Here is a 15,386-nt window from a genome sequence, read left to right as displayed (position 1 = left end):
GAACATATCAAAAATAAAACAAGGGAGCTATACACGAGCTATTGATCTACAACATAAATATGCAAATACTATCAGGACTAAGTTCATGATAAATTAAGTTCAATTAATCATATTACTTAAGAACTCCCACTTAGATAGACATCCCTCTAGTCATCTAAATGGTCATGTGATCCGTATCAACTAAACCATGTCCGATCATCACGTGAGATTGAGTAGTTTTCAATGGTGAACATCACTATGTTGATCATATCTACTATATGATTCACGTTCGACCTTTCGGTCTCATTGTTCCGAGGCCATGTCTGTACATGCTAGGCTCGTCAAGTTTAACCCGAGTATTCCGCACGTGCAAAATTGTCTTGTGCCCGTTGTATGTGAACGTAGAGCTTATCACACCTGATCATCACGTGGTGTCTCGGCACGACGAACTGTAGCAATGGTGCATACTCAGAGAGAACACTTATACCTTGAAATTTAGTGAGGGGTCATCTTATAATGCTACCGCTGTACTAAGCAAAATAAGATGCATAAAAGATAAACATCACATGCAATCAAAATATGTAACATGGTATGACCATCATCATCTTGTGCCTTCTATCTCCTTCTCCAAAGCAACATCATGATCTCCATCGTCACCGGCTTGACACCTTGATCTCCATCGTAGCGTCGTTGTTGTCTCGCCAACTATTGCTTCTACGACTATCGCTACCACTTAGTGATAAAGTAAAGCAATTACATGGTGATTGCATTTCATACAATAAAGCGACAGCCATAAGGCTCCTGCCAGTTGCCGATAACTTTTACAAAACATGATCATCTCATACAACAATATATATCTCATCACGTCTTGACCATATCACATCACAACATGCCCTGCAAAAACAATTTAGACGTCCTCTACTTTGTTATTGCAAGTTTTACGTGGACGCTACGGGCTTCTAGTAAGAATTGTTCTTACCTACGCATCAAAACCACAACGATTTTTCATCAAGTGTGCTGTTTTAACCTTCAACAAGGACCGGGCGTAGTCAAACTCGATTCAACTAAAGTTGGAGAAAAAGACACTCGCCAGCCACCTGTGTGCAAATCACGTCGGTAGAACCAGTCTCATGAATGCGGTCTGATACGTCTCCAACGTATCTATAATTTTTGATTGTTCCATGCTATTATATTATCTATTTTGGATGTTTATGGGCTTTAATATACACTTTTATATTATTTTTGGGACTAACCTACTAACCCAGAGCCCAGTGCCAGTTTCTGTTTTTTCCTTGTTTTAGAGTATCGCAGAAAAGAAAAATCAAACGGAGTCCAATTGACCTGAAACTTCACGAAACTTATTTTTGGACCAGAAGAAGCCCACGGAGTACCGGAGATGGACCAAGAGAGTCCCGGGCTGCCCACGAGGGTGGGGGGCGCGCCCCCTGCCTCGTGGGCAGCCCAGAGATCCACTGACGTACTTCTTCCTCCTATATATACCCATATACCCTAAAAACTTGGAGGAACACAATAGATCGGGAGTTCCGCCGCCAGAAGCCTCCGTGGCCACCGAAAACCAATCTAGACCCGTTCTGGCACCCTGCCGGAGGGGGGAATCCCTCTTCGGTGGCCATCTTCATCATCCGGGCACTCTCCATGACGAGGAGGGAGTAGTCCACCCTCGGGGCTGAGGGTATGTACCAGTAGCTATGTGTTTGACCTCTCTCTCTCTCTCTCGTGTTCTTGAGGTGGTACGATCTTGATGTATCGCGAGCTTTGCTATTATAGTTGGATCTTATGATGTTTCTCCCCCTTTACTCTCTTGTAATGGATTGAGTTTTCCCTTTGAAATTATCTTATCGGATTGAGTCTTTAAGGATTTGAGAACACGATGTATGTCTTGCGTGGGATACCCGTGGTGACAATGGGGTATTCTATTGATCCACTTGATGTATGTTTTGGTGATCAACTTGCGGGTTCCACCCATGAACCTATGCATAGGGGTTGGCACACGTTTTCGTCTTGACTCTCCGGTAGAAACTTTGGGGCACTTTTTGAAGTTCTTTGTGTTGGTTGAATAGATGAATCTGAGATTGTGTGATGCATATCGTATAATCATACCCACGGATACTTGAGGTGACATTGGAGTATCTAGGTGACATTAGGGTTTTGGTTTATTTGTGTCTTAAGGTGTTATTCTAGTACGAACTCTAGGATAGATTGAACGGAAAGAATAGCTTCATGTTATTTTACTACGGACTCTTGAATAGATCGATCAGAAAGGATAACTTTGAGGTGGTTTCGTACCCTACCATAATCTTTTCCTTTGTTCTCCGCTATTAGTGACTTTGGAGTGACTCTTTGTTGCATGTTGAGGGATAGTTATATGATCCAATTATGTCATTATTGTTGATAGAATTTGCACTACTGAAAGTATGAACCCTAGGACTTGTTTCAACGCATTGCAATACCGTTTACGCTCACTTTTATCATTAGTTACCTTGCTGTTTTTATATTTTCAGATTACGGAAACCTCTATCTACCATCCATATTGCACTTGTATCACCATCTCTCCGCCGAACTAGTGCACCTATACAATTTACCATTGTATTGGGTGTGTTGGGGACACAAGAGACTCTTTGCTATTTGGTTGCAGGGTTGTTTGAGAGAGACCATCTTCATCCTATGCCTCCCACGGATTGATAAACCTTAGGTCATCCACTTGAGGGAAATTTGCTACTGTCCTACAAACCTCTGCACTTGGAGGCCCAACAACGTCTACAAGAAGAAGGTTGTGTAGTAGACATCAAGCTCTTTTCTGGCGCCGTTGCCGGGGGGGGTGAGTGCTTGAAGATATATCTTTAGATCTTGCAATCGAATCTTTTATTTTTCTTGTTTTATCACTAGTTTAGTCTATAAAAGAAAACTACAAAAAATGGAATTGAGGGTACCACATATGCTTCATCTTTTTAATATCTTTCATTAAAATAAGGATTCCGATAATTGTGCCAAAGTGTTAGAAGAAGAATGCATTAGAATGCTTGGCACTAAATCTTTGTATGATGAGCATGATTGCAATGTTGTTAGTATGAATTCCTTGGATATCTATGATGCTAATGATATGCAAAGCCACAAGCTTGGGGAAGCTATGTTTGATGAAGATGATATTTTTTGTCCCCCAAGTTTTGATGAGAAAATTTATTATTATGAAAGCATGCCTCCTATTTATGACGATTATATTGATGAAAGTGGATTTGGATAGGTCATGACTTTATTTAGTGATGAATCCACTATTTCGGAAGAGGTTCCAATTGATTATGAGAACAAAGTTGCTATATGTGATGATTATTGTGATGACTTGTATGTTATAAAGAATAATGATATCCCTGAAACTTGTCATCATGATTTTATTTTTCAATTGGATTATGCCTCACATGATAGTTATTTTGTTGAGTTTGCTCCCACTACTATTCATGAGAAGAAATTTGCTTATGTGGAGAGTAATAAAAATTCTATGCTTATGCATCATGAAAATAATGCTTTATGTGATAGATATATTGTTGAATTCATTCATGATGCTACTGAAATTTATTATGAGGGAGGAACATATGCTTGTAGGAATTGCAATAATATCAAGTTTCCTCTCTATGTGTTGAAAATCCTGAAGTTATCCTTGTTTTACCTTCCTATACTAGTTAATTATTGTTCCCACAAGTTGTTTGCTCACAAAATCGCTATGCATAGGAAGTGTGTTAGGCTTAAATGTGCTAGTTATATTCTTCATGATGCTCTCTTTATGTTTCAATTCTTATCTTTTACGTGAGCATCATTGAAATCATCATGCCTAGCTAGGGGCGTTAAACGATAGCACTTGTTGGGAGGCAACCCAATTTTATTTTTGTTCCTTGCTTTTTGTTCCTGTTTAGTAATAAATAATTCATATAGCCTCTGTTTAGATGTGGTTTTATGTTTTAATTAGTGTTTGTGCCAAGTAGAACCTTTGGGAAGACTTGGGTGAAGTCTTTGTGATCTTGCTGTAAAAAACAGAAACTTTAGTGCTTACGAGATTAGCTGCCATTTTTTACTGGAGAGTGCTATTAAGTTGATTATTTTTGAAGAGGATTAATAGACAAATTCCTCAGGTCCACCAATTTATTTGAGAATTTTATGAGTTCCATAAGTATACATTTGATCCAGATTACTACAGACTGTTCTGTTTTTGACAGATTCTGTTTTCTATGTGTTGTTTGCTTATTTTGATGAATCTATGAGTAGTATCGGAGGGTATGAACCATGGATGAGTTGAAATACAGTATATATTACACCAATATGAATTTAGAATGAGTTCACAACAGTACCAAAGGTGGTGATTTATTTTCTTATACTAACGGAGTTTACGAGTTTGCTGTTAAGTTTTGTGTTGTGAAGTTTCCAAGTTTTGGGTAAAGATTCGATGGACTATGGAATAAGGAGTGGCAAGAGCCTAATCTTGGGGATGACCAAGGCACCCCAAGGTAATATCCAAGGACACCAAAAATCCTAAGCTTGGGGATGCCCCGGAAGGCATCCCCTCTTTCGTCTTCATTCATCGGTAACTTTACTTGGAGCTATATTTTTATTCACCACATGATATGTGTTTTGCTTGGAGCGTCATTTTATTTTATTTTATTTTGCTTGATGTTTGAATAAAATACTAAGATCTGAAATGCTTAAATTTTAGAGAGTCTTCATATAGTTGCATAATTATTCGACTACTCATTGATCTTCATTTATATCTTTCGGAGTAGTTTGTTGTTGCTCTAGCGCTTCACTTACATCTTTTTAGAGCACGGTGGTGGTTTTATTTTATAGAGATAGATGAACTATCATGCGTCACTTATATTATTTTGAGAGTCCTAAACAACATGGTAATTTGCTTTGGTTATGAATTTAGTACTAATATGATGGGCATCCAAGAGAGATATAATAAAAACTTTCATATAAAGTGCATTGAATACTATGAGAAGTTTGATGCTTGATAATTGTTTTGAGATATGAAGATGATGATATTAGAGTCATGCTAGTTGAGTAGCTGTGAATTTGAGAGATACTTGTGTTGAAGTTTGTGATTCCCGTAGCATGCACGTATGGTGAACCATTATGTGATGAAGTCGGAGAATGATTTATTTATTGATTGTCCTCCTTATGAGTGGCGGTCGGGGACGAGCGATGGTCTTTTCCTACCAATCTATCCCCCTAGGAGCATGCGTGTAGTACTTTGTTTCAATAACTAATAGATTTTTGTAATAAGTATGTGAGTTCTTTATGACTAATGTTGAGTCCTTGGATTATATGCACTCTCACCCTTCCACCATTGTTAGCCTCTCTTGTGCCACGCAACTTTCGCCGGTACCATACACGCACCATTACCTTCCTCAAAACAGCCACCATACCTACCTATTATGTCATTTTCATAGCCATTCCGAGACATATTGCCATGCAACTTTCCACCGTTCCGTTATTATGACACGCTCCATCATTGTCATATTGCTTTGCATGATCATGTAGTTGACATCGTATTTGTGGCAAAGCCACTGTTCATAATTCTTCCATACATGTCACTCTTGATTCATTGCACATCCCGGTACACCGCCGGAGGCATTCATATAGAGTCATGATTTGTTCTAAGTATCGAGTTGTAATTCATGAGTTGTAAGTAAATAAAAGTGTGATGATCATCATTATTAGAGCATTGTCCCAGTGAGGAAAGGATGATGGAGACTATGATTCCCCCACAAGTCGGGATGAGACTCCGGACGAAAAAAAGAGGCCAAAAAAAGAGAAGGCCCAAAAAATGAGAGAAAAAGAGAGAAGGGGCAATGCCACTATCCTTTTACCACACTTCTGCTTCAAAGTAGCACCATGATCTTCATGATAAAGAGTCTCCTATGTTGTCACTTTCATATACTAGTGGGAATCTTTTATTATAGAACTTGGCTTGTATATTCCAATGATGGGCTTCCTCAAAATTCCCTAGGTCTTCGTGAGCAAGCAAGTTGGATGCACACCCACTAGTTTCTTTTGTTGAGCTTTCATACACTTATAGCTCTAGTGCATCCGTTGTATGGCAATCCCTACTCACTCACATTGATATCTATTAATGGGCATCTCCATAGCCCGTTGATACGCCTAGTTGATGTGAGAATATCTTCTCCTTTTTGTCTTCTCCACAACCACCATTCTATTCCACCTATAGTGCTATGTCCATGGCTCACGCTCATGTATTGCGTGAAGATTGAAAAAGTTTGAGAACATCAAAAGTATGAAACAATTGCTTGGCTTGTCATCGGGGTTGTGCATGATTTAAATATTTTGTGTGATGAAGATAGAGCATAGCCAGACTATATGATTTTGTAGGGATAGCTTTCTTTGGCCATGTTATTTTGAGAAGACATAATTACTTTTTTAGTATGCTTGAAGTATTATTTATTTTTATGTCAATATTAAACTTTTGTCTTGAATCTTATGAATCTGAATATTCTTGCCACAATAAAGAGAATTACATGGATAAATATGTTAGGTAGCATTCCACATCAAAAATTCTGTTTTTATCATTTACCTACTCGAGGACGAGCAGGAATTAAGCTTGGGGATGCTGATACGTCTCTAGCGTATCTATAATTTTTGATTGTTCCATGCTATTGTATTATCTGTTTTGGATGTTTATGGGCGTTATTATACACTTTTATATTATTTTTGGGACTAACCCAGAGCCCAGTGCCAGTGCCAGTTTCTGTTTTTTCCTTGTTTTAGAGTATCGCAGAAAAGGAAAATCAAACGGAGTCCAATTGACCTGAAACTTCACGGAACTTATTTTTGGACCAGAAGAAGCCCACGGAGTACCGGAGATGGACCAAGAGAGTCCCGGGCTACCCACGAGGGTGGGGGGAGCTCCCCCCTGCCTCGTGGACAGCCCGGAGATCCACCGACGTACTTCTTCCTCCTATATATACCCATATACCCTAAAAACTTCGAGGAACACAATAGATCGGGAGTTCCGCCGCCAGAAGCCTTTGTAGCCACCGAAAACCAATCTAGACCCGTTCTAGCACCCTGTCGGAGGGGGGAATCCCTCTCCGGTGGCCATCTTCATCATCCAGGCGCTCTCCATGACGAGGAGGGAGTAGTCCACCCTCGGGGCTGAGGGTATGTACCAGTAGCTATGTGTTTGATCTCTCTCTCTCGTGTTCTTGAGGTGGTACGATCTTGATGTATCATGAGCTTTGCTATTATAGTTGGATCTTATGATGTTTCTCCCCCTCTACTCTCTTGTAATGGATTGAGTTTTCCCTTTGAAGTTATCTTATCGGATTGAGTCTTTAAGGATTTGAGAACACGATGTATGTCTTGCGTGGGATACCCGTGGTGACAATGGGGTATTCTATTGATCCACTTGATGTATGTTTTGGTGATCAACTTGCGGGTTCCGCCCATGAACCTATGCATAGGGGTTGGCACACGTTTTCGTCTTGACTCTCCGGTAGAAACTTTGGGGCACTCTTTGAAGTTCTTTGTGTTGGTTGAATAGATGAATTTGAGATTGTGTGATGCATATCGTATAATCATACCCACAGATACTTGAGGTGACATTGGAGTATCTAGGTGACATTAGGGTTTTGGTTGATTTGTGTCTTAAGGTGTTATTCTAGTACGAACTCTAGGATAGATTGAACGGAAAGAATAGCTTCGCGTTATTTTACTACGGACTCTTGAATAGATCGATCAGAAAGGATAACTTTGAGGTGGTTTCGTACCCTACCATAATCTCTTCCTTTGTTCTCCCCTATTAGTGACTTTGGAGTGACTCTTTGTTGTATGTTGAGGGATAGTTATATGATCCAATTATGTTATTATTGTTGAGGGAACTTGCACTAGTGAAAATATGAACCCTAGGCCTTGTTTCAATGCATTGCAATACCGTTTACGCTCACTTTTATCATTAGTTACCTTGCTGTTTTTATATTTTCAGATTACGGAAACCTCTATCTACCATCCATATTGCACTTGTATCACCATGTCTTCGCCGAACTAGTGCACCTATACAATTTACCATTGTATTGGGTGTGTTGGGGACACAAGAGACTCTTTGCTATTTGGTTGCAGGGTTGTTTGAGAGACACCATCTTCATCCTACGCCTCCCACGGATTGATAAACCTTAGGTCATCCACTTGAGGGAAATTTGATGCTGTCCTACAAACCTCTGCACTTGGAGGCCCAACAACGTCTACAAGAAGAATGTTGTGTAGTAGACATCACGGTCATGTAATGTCGGTCCGGGCTACTTCATCCAACAATACTGCCGAATCAAAGTAAGACGTTGGTGGTAAGCATTATGACTATTATCACCCACAACTCTTTGTGTTCTACTCGTGCATATCATCTACGCATAGATCTGGCTCGGATGTCACTATTGGGGAACGTAGCATGCAATTTCAAAATTTTCCTACGCTCACGCAAGATCTATCTAGGAGATGCATTGCAACGAGAGGGGGAGAGCATCTTCATACCCTTGAAGATCGCAAAATGGAAGCGTTTATCAACGCGGTTGATGTAGTCGTACACCTTCATGATCCGTCCCGATCAAGTACCTAACGTACGGCACCTCCGCGTTCAGCACACGTTCATCTCGATAACGTCCTCACCTTCTTGATCCAGCAAGACGGGCGAAGTAGTAGATGAGTTCCGGCAGCACGACGGCATGGTGACGGTGTTGGTGAAGAACAATCTCTGCAAGGCTTCGCCAAGCACTACGGAAACTATGACGGAGGATAAACTAGAGGGGACGGGGTTGCCGGCACATGGCTTGGTGATTCTTAATGTGTCTTTGGTGCTAGCCCTGCCCCTCTATTTATGTATTGAGCCTTGGGGTTGAAACTTGGAGTAAAAGCCTCCACAAAGTCGGTTTCACCCGAAAGGCAAGAGTCCTTCTCGGACTCCAGGGCCAGACACCAGGGTTCCCGGCATCTGGACCCAGACGCCAGGGACCTTGGCGTGTGGCCCCTGGACTCCGCAAAACTTCCTTTTGCGCTTTCCATAAACCTTGTGGCTTTCCCCTTTGGCCCAAATAAAGTGTTCTCGTACCCAACCATTTCAGGAAACATCCGGAACCCCTTCCGGTGAACTCCAGAAACCTTCCGGAGACCAAACATTATTATCCCATATATTAATCTTTACCTTCGGACCATTCCAGAGCTCCTCGTCATGCCCGTGATCACATCCGGGATTCCGGACAACATTCGGTTACCAACATACATAACTCATATAGTACTATATCGCCAACGAGCGTTTAAGCGTGCGGACCCTACGGGTTCGAGAACTATGTAGACATGGCCGAGACACTTCTCCGGTCAATAACCAATAGCGGAACCTGGATGCCCATATTGGCTCCTACATATTCTACGAAGATCTTTATTGGGTGAACCTTATGACAACATACGTAATTCCCATTGTCATCGGTATGCTACTTGCCCGAGATTCAATCGTCGGTATCCTCATACCTGGTTCAATCTCGTTACTGGCAAGTCTCTTTACTCATTCCGTAATGCATCATCCCGCAACTAACTCATTAGTAACTTTGTTTGCAAGGCTTATAGTGATGTGCATTACCGAGAGGGACCAGAGATACCTCTCTGATACACGGAGTGACAAATCCTAATCTTGATCTATGCCAACTCAACAAACACCTTCGGAGACACCTGTAGAGCATCTTTATAATAACTCAGTATGTTGTGATGTTTGATAGCACACAAAGCGTTCCTCCGGTATTCGGGAGTTGCATAATCTCATAGTCAGAGGAATATGTATTAGTCATGAAGAAAGCAATAGCAATAAAACTAATGATCATTATGCTAAGCTAACGGATGGGTCTTGTCCATCACATCATTTTATAATGATGTGATCCCGTTCATAAAATGACCACACATGTTTATGGTCAGAAAACATAACCATCTTTGATTAACGAGCTAGTCAAGTAGAGGCATACTAGGGTCAACCCGGCAATCCGATCCATGGGTTCACGCGCCCATGGGCACCCGACCCGAATGGGTAGGGTATGGGTCGCCGACTCCGTCCATGGGTTTTACCCACGGGTAACCCGATTAGTCATGGGTAAGGTATAGGTATAGATTTGTGTCCATGGGTGACCCGATGGGTTGCCCGATTAATATTCGTAATTGAATAAATATTTATTCTATATTACATTTGCCTATTTTTATTTGAATGTCCTTTATAATTATAGAAGTATAAACCAATACGCATTGTACTACTAGTAATTGATAGTATATAGTAAAATAACAGGACAAATTACACGGCACGTCTAGCAGAACCATACGAACACTTGCCCTGAACATAACCATCGATAGGCTCATTCACATGTTATTTTGGCCCAAAGCTAGTTCGGCCATGGGCCTTTGGCTGGCTCCTGGGGTGACTTTGTTTTGGGCCCTAAGAACATGTACAACGCTCCACGGTGGACTAGTGCCCCAGCACATCACGTCAGAACAAATGCTCCAGCTCAGCCCAAACTGATGCTTGCACAGCGAAACGGGATCTTGCAGAGAAACCCGCTTCCTCACTTGTAAAAGCCAGCTTTAGAGAGTAAAAGCAAGCAGAAGATGAGCTCATGCATGGGAGACAACTCACGAGAGAGAGCACTTGATATGAAAAGGCTGAAACGGTGGGTCTCAGTGAGATGATGCCTACTTGGTAAAATTTTACCTAGGTGGAGCATGGGGCAGCACTATACAGCTGCCCCCATTGTACATGCCCTAATGGTTGGAATCTACGTGCGTGCAACACTGCTGGGCATGCTGCTCCTTCTTTAGCCCCACCTTGCTTAGCTAAGAGCGTAAGAGGTGGAGCTTTGAGAACGGCGATTTGGCGGACGAGCTCGCCTGCTCCTGTTATGAGGACGAATGAAACGAGGTCTCGTGGCAGCTAGCAATTATGACGGGTGGAAGTACAGGTTTGCATTGACGCAGAAAAGACAGGCGTACCGTAGTAGGACTGCATGATGTACTGGTGGTACAGGTCCTACCGAACGAGGTGTGCAGTCCACGAATCACGGCGTCAGTCCGACAAGCGGTAGGCCCATTTAATACGACATCTCACGGGTTGGCTGGTTCTGTTTCGTTTATGTATCCCCCTTCCTCTGATGCTTATCGAACAATGGCGGCCTTGGCGACGGCCGACGGATGGCGGGACTGGATCCGGTCGACAGGTATGGTTTGCGACCATCCCTATTAGATTCGAATATTGAGCATCTGCCGTATCCTTAGAAGGGTCGCCCCAATCCCGGTGAACAGGTTCGCTGTCCCAACCATGTACGGCGGTGTGTTCTGAGTGGCAACCCAGCCGACACTAGATCTGGTTGAAGCGGACGGCAAGTGCAGAATGGGAGGAGCCGTGGATGTGTTCGCGCCTCTCCAACTGAATCTGAACACGCTGTGTGATATGAGCAGCTTATCGCCGCCGGACTCTGAACAGTCCACGAGCAAGGACGACCCGCAAGCTCCTGGTTGGACATGGAGGTGATTTCATTGTTCTGCACTTCCGTTGAATTCATTCAGTAAATATGAAATATTTTCTTGATTTTGAAGTATTGCAGTCAGGAATTCATGCTCTCTGATAAGACACCCATATTTTGTGATTGTGCTTAACTGCAGACAAAAGCTATGTGATGCAGGGTGCTTGTTGGACAGGCTCCTGCGCCATGTTCGGGTAGAGTTTGTGCCCTTGAGAAGACAATGAGGGGGTTAGCTGAGAAGAAGACTGACACTGTTGTTGGATGTTAATTGGTACGGTGAGAGCAAGAGCAAGGTTAACTTTGAAAAGACAAAGTGCATACAGGGGATAGTATGTGGGTGCTCGTTATGGCCTAACTTCGTTCGGTTAAACATTGTGTTCGCTCACTAGCTGAAAAAAAAAGTTGTGCTAAAACTTTTTATCAAAAAAAAGTTGTGCTAAACTGGTTTATAATTACTGAGTAAGCCAAAAAGGACCAACACAAGATCATGCCAGCGATGATTCGTCTACTCAGCTCGGAGGACAACAACTGATACATAAGCGAGCACAGGGCCAAGCCATCGCAGTTCAAGGACGAGAAGTTAAAGTTATGTGTGTTTGCTCGGTGAGTGTCATGTTCGCCTTCTCGACATCATTCCTGGTAGGCCGACATAGTCGGTGTGTTTCATGATGACTCCTTTATATTTTTGGCAGGGAAGCCGAAGAAGTTGAACACTCGATCTTGCGATGTGAGTGCCTGGCAGTGATAAGGCTACTGATTTACAATGCGAGTTACTAGTTGTCCGTGCAATTTGTACAATTTGATTTTCTCTTGTAAGCTAGGATTTTCCTAAACCTGTATACATTTTACGTAAACATGTGTTAGCGGGAAAATAAACCAATCAGTGGCAATCGGTGTCGCGAGTGTATTGCGACAAATGACGATTGTCGTCGAGGCCTGTTGTGTTCTCTGAATCAAACTTTCTATTTGTTCCCTGATGATACTGACTGGTCCTGTGCGCCAGCCGCCCTGAGGCCACCTTCTATGTGTGGGGCAGCGGGGAACTGTGGTGTTTGAATTTCAAATGCGCTGGGAGGGGAGCACGGTGCAACTAGTACTAACACTCCGCCGTGGGTCAGAGACTGGATCCATTAAGGCCTCTTTATGTGATGTTAATGGGGTGTCGACAACATATCATTCTGCCTCTGTGTGATGCAGTTGAATCTCTTAAAGGTGATACTTATTTAGATTGTTCTGTTTCAAGAATTAATTGACTGAAGCAGCCAAGGTGATGTTGTTCCAGCAACCTTGCTTTGTTCTTTCACTCACTGTGTGCAATCCTTAATTGAATAGCTCCACATGATAAGTATGGTTTGATTCTCAGTTTGCTTTATGCCTCTTCTTTTTTAGGGAGTTATATGCCCTCTTAAAACTGTAGTATTTGTGTGAATTCAGTCCTTGAATCAGTACTTACAATATTTGTTGTCTATAGATGAGGTACTCAAGGTGATATAAGATTCTCCCTGTGACCTAAGTTCAATCAGATGTTTCTTATTTATTCTTTAAACAATAATCTTGAGCTGAAACTATTAACAGGTTCAACAAAATATCAGAATATCCTAGCTGAGTAGTTCATGCTACTGTTACAACTGTTGTTCCTGCTAGCTAGAACACGTTCTAGCTTAACAGTTGCACTGGACTAATCTTTTGGCGGGCTTGTGAGAAGTAGTTGCATTTCAGATCCTCCTTGTATCCATTGAAAATCGATGAAAAAGAAGAGATTAAGAAAAAACACCGCTCATATATACATTATTTGTTCATATGGCGTTCTTCTGTGCTAAAAAAAGGTACCTTTTTTTTGTCATTTGTCACTGCTCAAAAGAAAGACAGTAAATAAGATCTAACTTTTTGTTCCTGCTTTTCCTTTTCTACATTCTCCCTAATTTATTTTACCCTCTACTTATAATATATAGGCTATGTCGCCACATGTGTGTTTCTTGTAATGGCTTAGATTATCTTGAAATTTGTAACTTCAAAGGGTTCCCTGACATAGCTTTATCATATTCCACATTGCTACTCCAGACAGAACACATGTGAATTTTGCTTGAAAGGTTTTGAGTTTTGACTGATGGGCATGCTGGTCCAATGGCAAAACCAGCCAGCCAGTATAGAACACTTCTAGTCAAAGCACAGTGATCTATTTGTATAGATTATTTTTCTAATTAGATGTTGTGTGTGCCATTATTCTACATAGTCTTAACATTGTTGAGGAAATCGTTAACTGGTAGCTGCTCGGTTGGCTGGTGAGTAGGGGATTAATGGGCTAATCGGTAAGTTAATCGGCCATTTAATCAATTAATCGGACGATTTATCGGGTAATCGGCTACTCGGGGACCCTATGAGTAGGGATTAATCGGCAAGTTAACTGGTTAATCGGACGAATTCTTGAACAGAGTCTCTTAATGTTTTCAATGAAATCAATATCATTATGCAGATTACATTTTTGTTTGGAGGAAACACTCTTCTTATCTTCCTTCCTCTAATTTCCTATTAGTTGTGAAAAAATCTCTACTAGTTTGCTCATGTTTAAGGGCATGCAACGTTACAAGATTCAGAGTACAAACATTTGATATTTTTTTCAGGTATGATCAGTTTCACAGTTTAAAAAAGACATTCGAGGTCATTGCAGATCATGGGAGATGCTGGATTTATTCTTAGCATATTATAGCTGTATTAAGATGATCTAATAATTTTACTGCATCTGTATTAAGTTATGTCTCGGATTGCCTTTGCTAAATTGCTATTGGCATGCTTTAGCTATTTGGAGTAAGGTTGTGTGATGAAGTCTTGCCTGCTCATACTGGACTTAACAAAATCTTGTCAAATCAGTACATCAAGTTTTTAATCATATATACTTCCTGTACGGCAAGGAGTAATAATAAGCAGAATCATAGCATCAACTCCTTGGTGCACGACTCGACAGGCTTCAGTTCGGTCGGAGCGGCTGTGGCCGGTTGCAGACGGTACTGGATGGCACGTGATAACGGCCCCTTCCTGTGCGGTGGGTACTGGATGTGGGCTGGCGGCGTCCGTCATTCTGACCAAACGGCACGGCCGTGCGCTCTGGGGCCAACACGGTTCTTTCCTGGCGCCTAATTACTGTCCCAGGCCTCCATACAACCATGTGCTGGGATCCCGATACGAACGAGCGCACAGAGATAAAGTGAGCAGGCGAACTCGTCCTCTCCAATGAATATTCGGTGGAGCTTTCCCTTATAAAGTGCGACTGAGAGAACAGGTGTCTTCACTCGTTAGGCTGTGCGTACACCAACATTTGGACCTGATGGGTGCCCGATTATGTCAGGTTGCCTGATGGGTTCGGGTTTGGATCTAATAAACATTTATCATAATATAAAGAAATATAATTAATAATTATTTTATTGTCTTTAGGACATATTTTCTTCGTGAGCTTTCAAGCTTTTTACGAAGCTTGCCTACAAGAACATTATGGACAATGGTGACTGTCATCCGCCATGTGTGCACTACCTTGAAGACTGAAGACTACCGGAAAAAAAAAACATTCACTGAGCCCGACGGTAAGTGTTTGGCAACACATTGGCTGAGCCCGCCGGTAAGTGTCTGGCAACACATTGGCGTTGTCCCGGGTTCAGATGTAAAAACTCGATGGAATCGCCAGTTTCGATGATTCCATTTGCACATCGGTTCTTCTTACCATACGCTGAAAAACATGAGATGCTAGAAATGTGAGAGCATCTCCAGCTGTTGGCCTCTCAGGGGGCGTCTAAAATCGCCGTCTGAGGGTGAGCCGGCGTAAAAAAATCGGCCTGGGGACGAGTTGGTCCT

The 15,386-nt window shown here is 41.9% G+C and overlaps 1 long non-coding RNA gene across 1 annotated transcript; it reads left to right on the top strand.

The window, feature by feature from the left end:
* Window positions 1-11,117: 11,117 nt before the first annotated feature.
* LOC125548825 (uncharacterized) lies at window positions 11,118-14,238 on the top strand. Its single transcript, XR_007301176.2, has 4 exons — window positions 11,118-11,237; window positions 11,323-11,547; window positions 11,683-12,146; window positions 12,236-14,238. It is a non-coding gene; the product is annotated as an uncharacterized LOC125548825 (long non-coding RNA).
* The last annotated feature ends 1,148 nt before the right edge of the window (window positions 14,239-15,386 follow it).

This window comes from Triticum urartu, chromosome 3A (genome assembly GCF_056163025.1).
Source record: "Triticum urartu cultivar PI428250 chromosome 3A, HENAU_Tu73, whole genome shotgun sequence".
Taxonomy (NCBI): Eukaryota; Viridiplantae; Streptophyta; class Magnoliopsida; order Poales; family Poaceae; genus Triticum; species Triticum urartu.
Note: the sequence above shows the minus strand (reverse complement) of the source record. Positions and strands in the feature narration are given on the sequence as shown.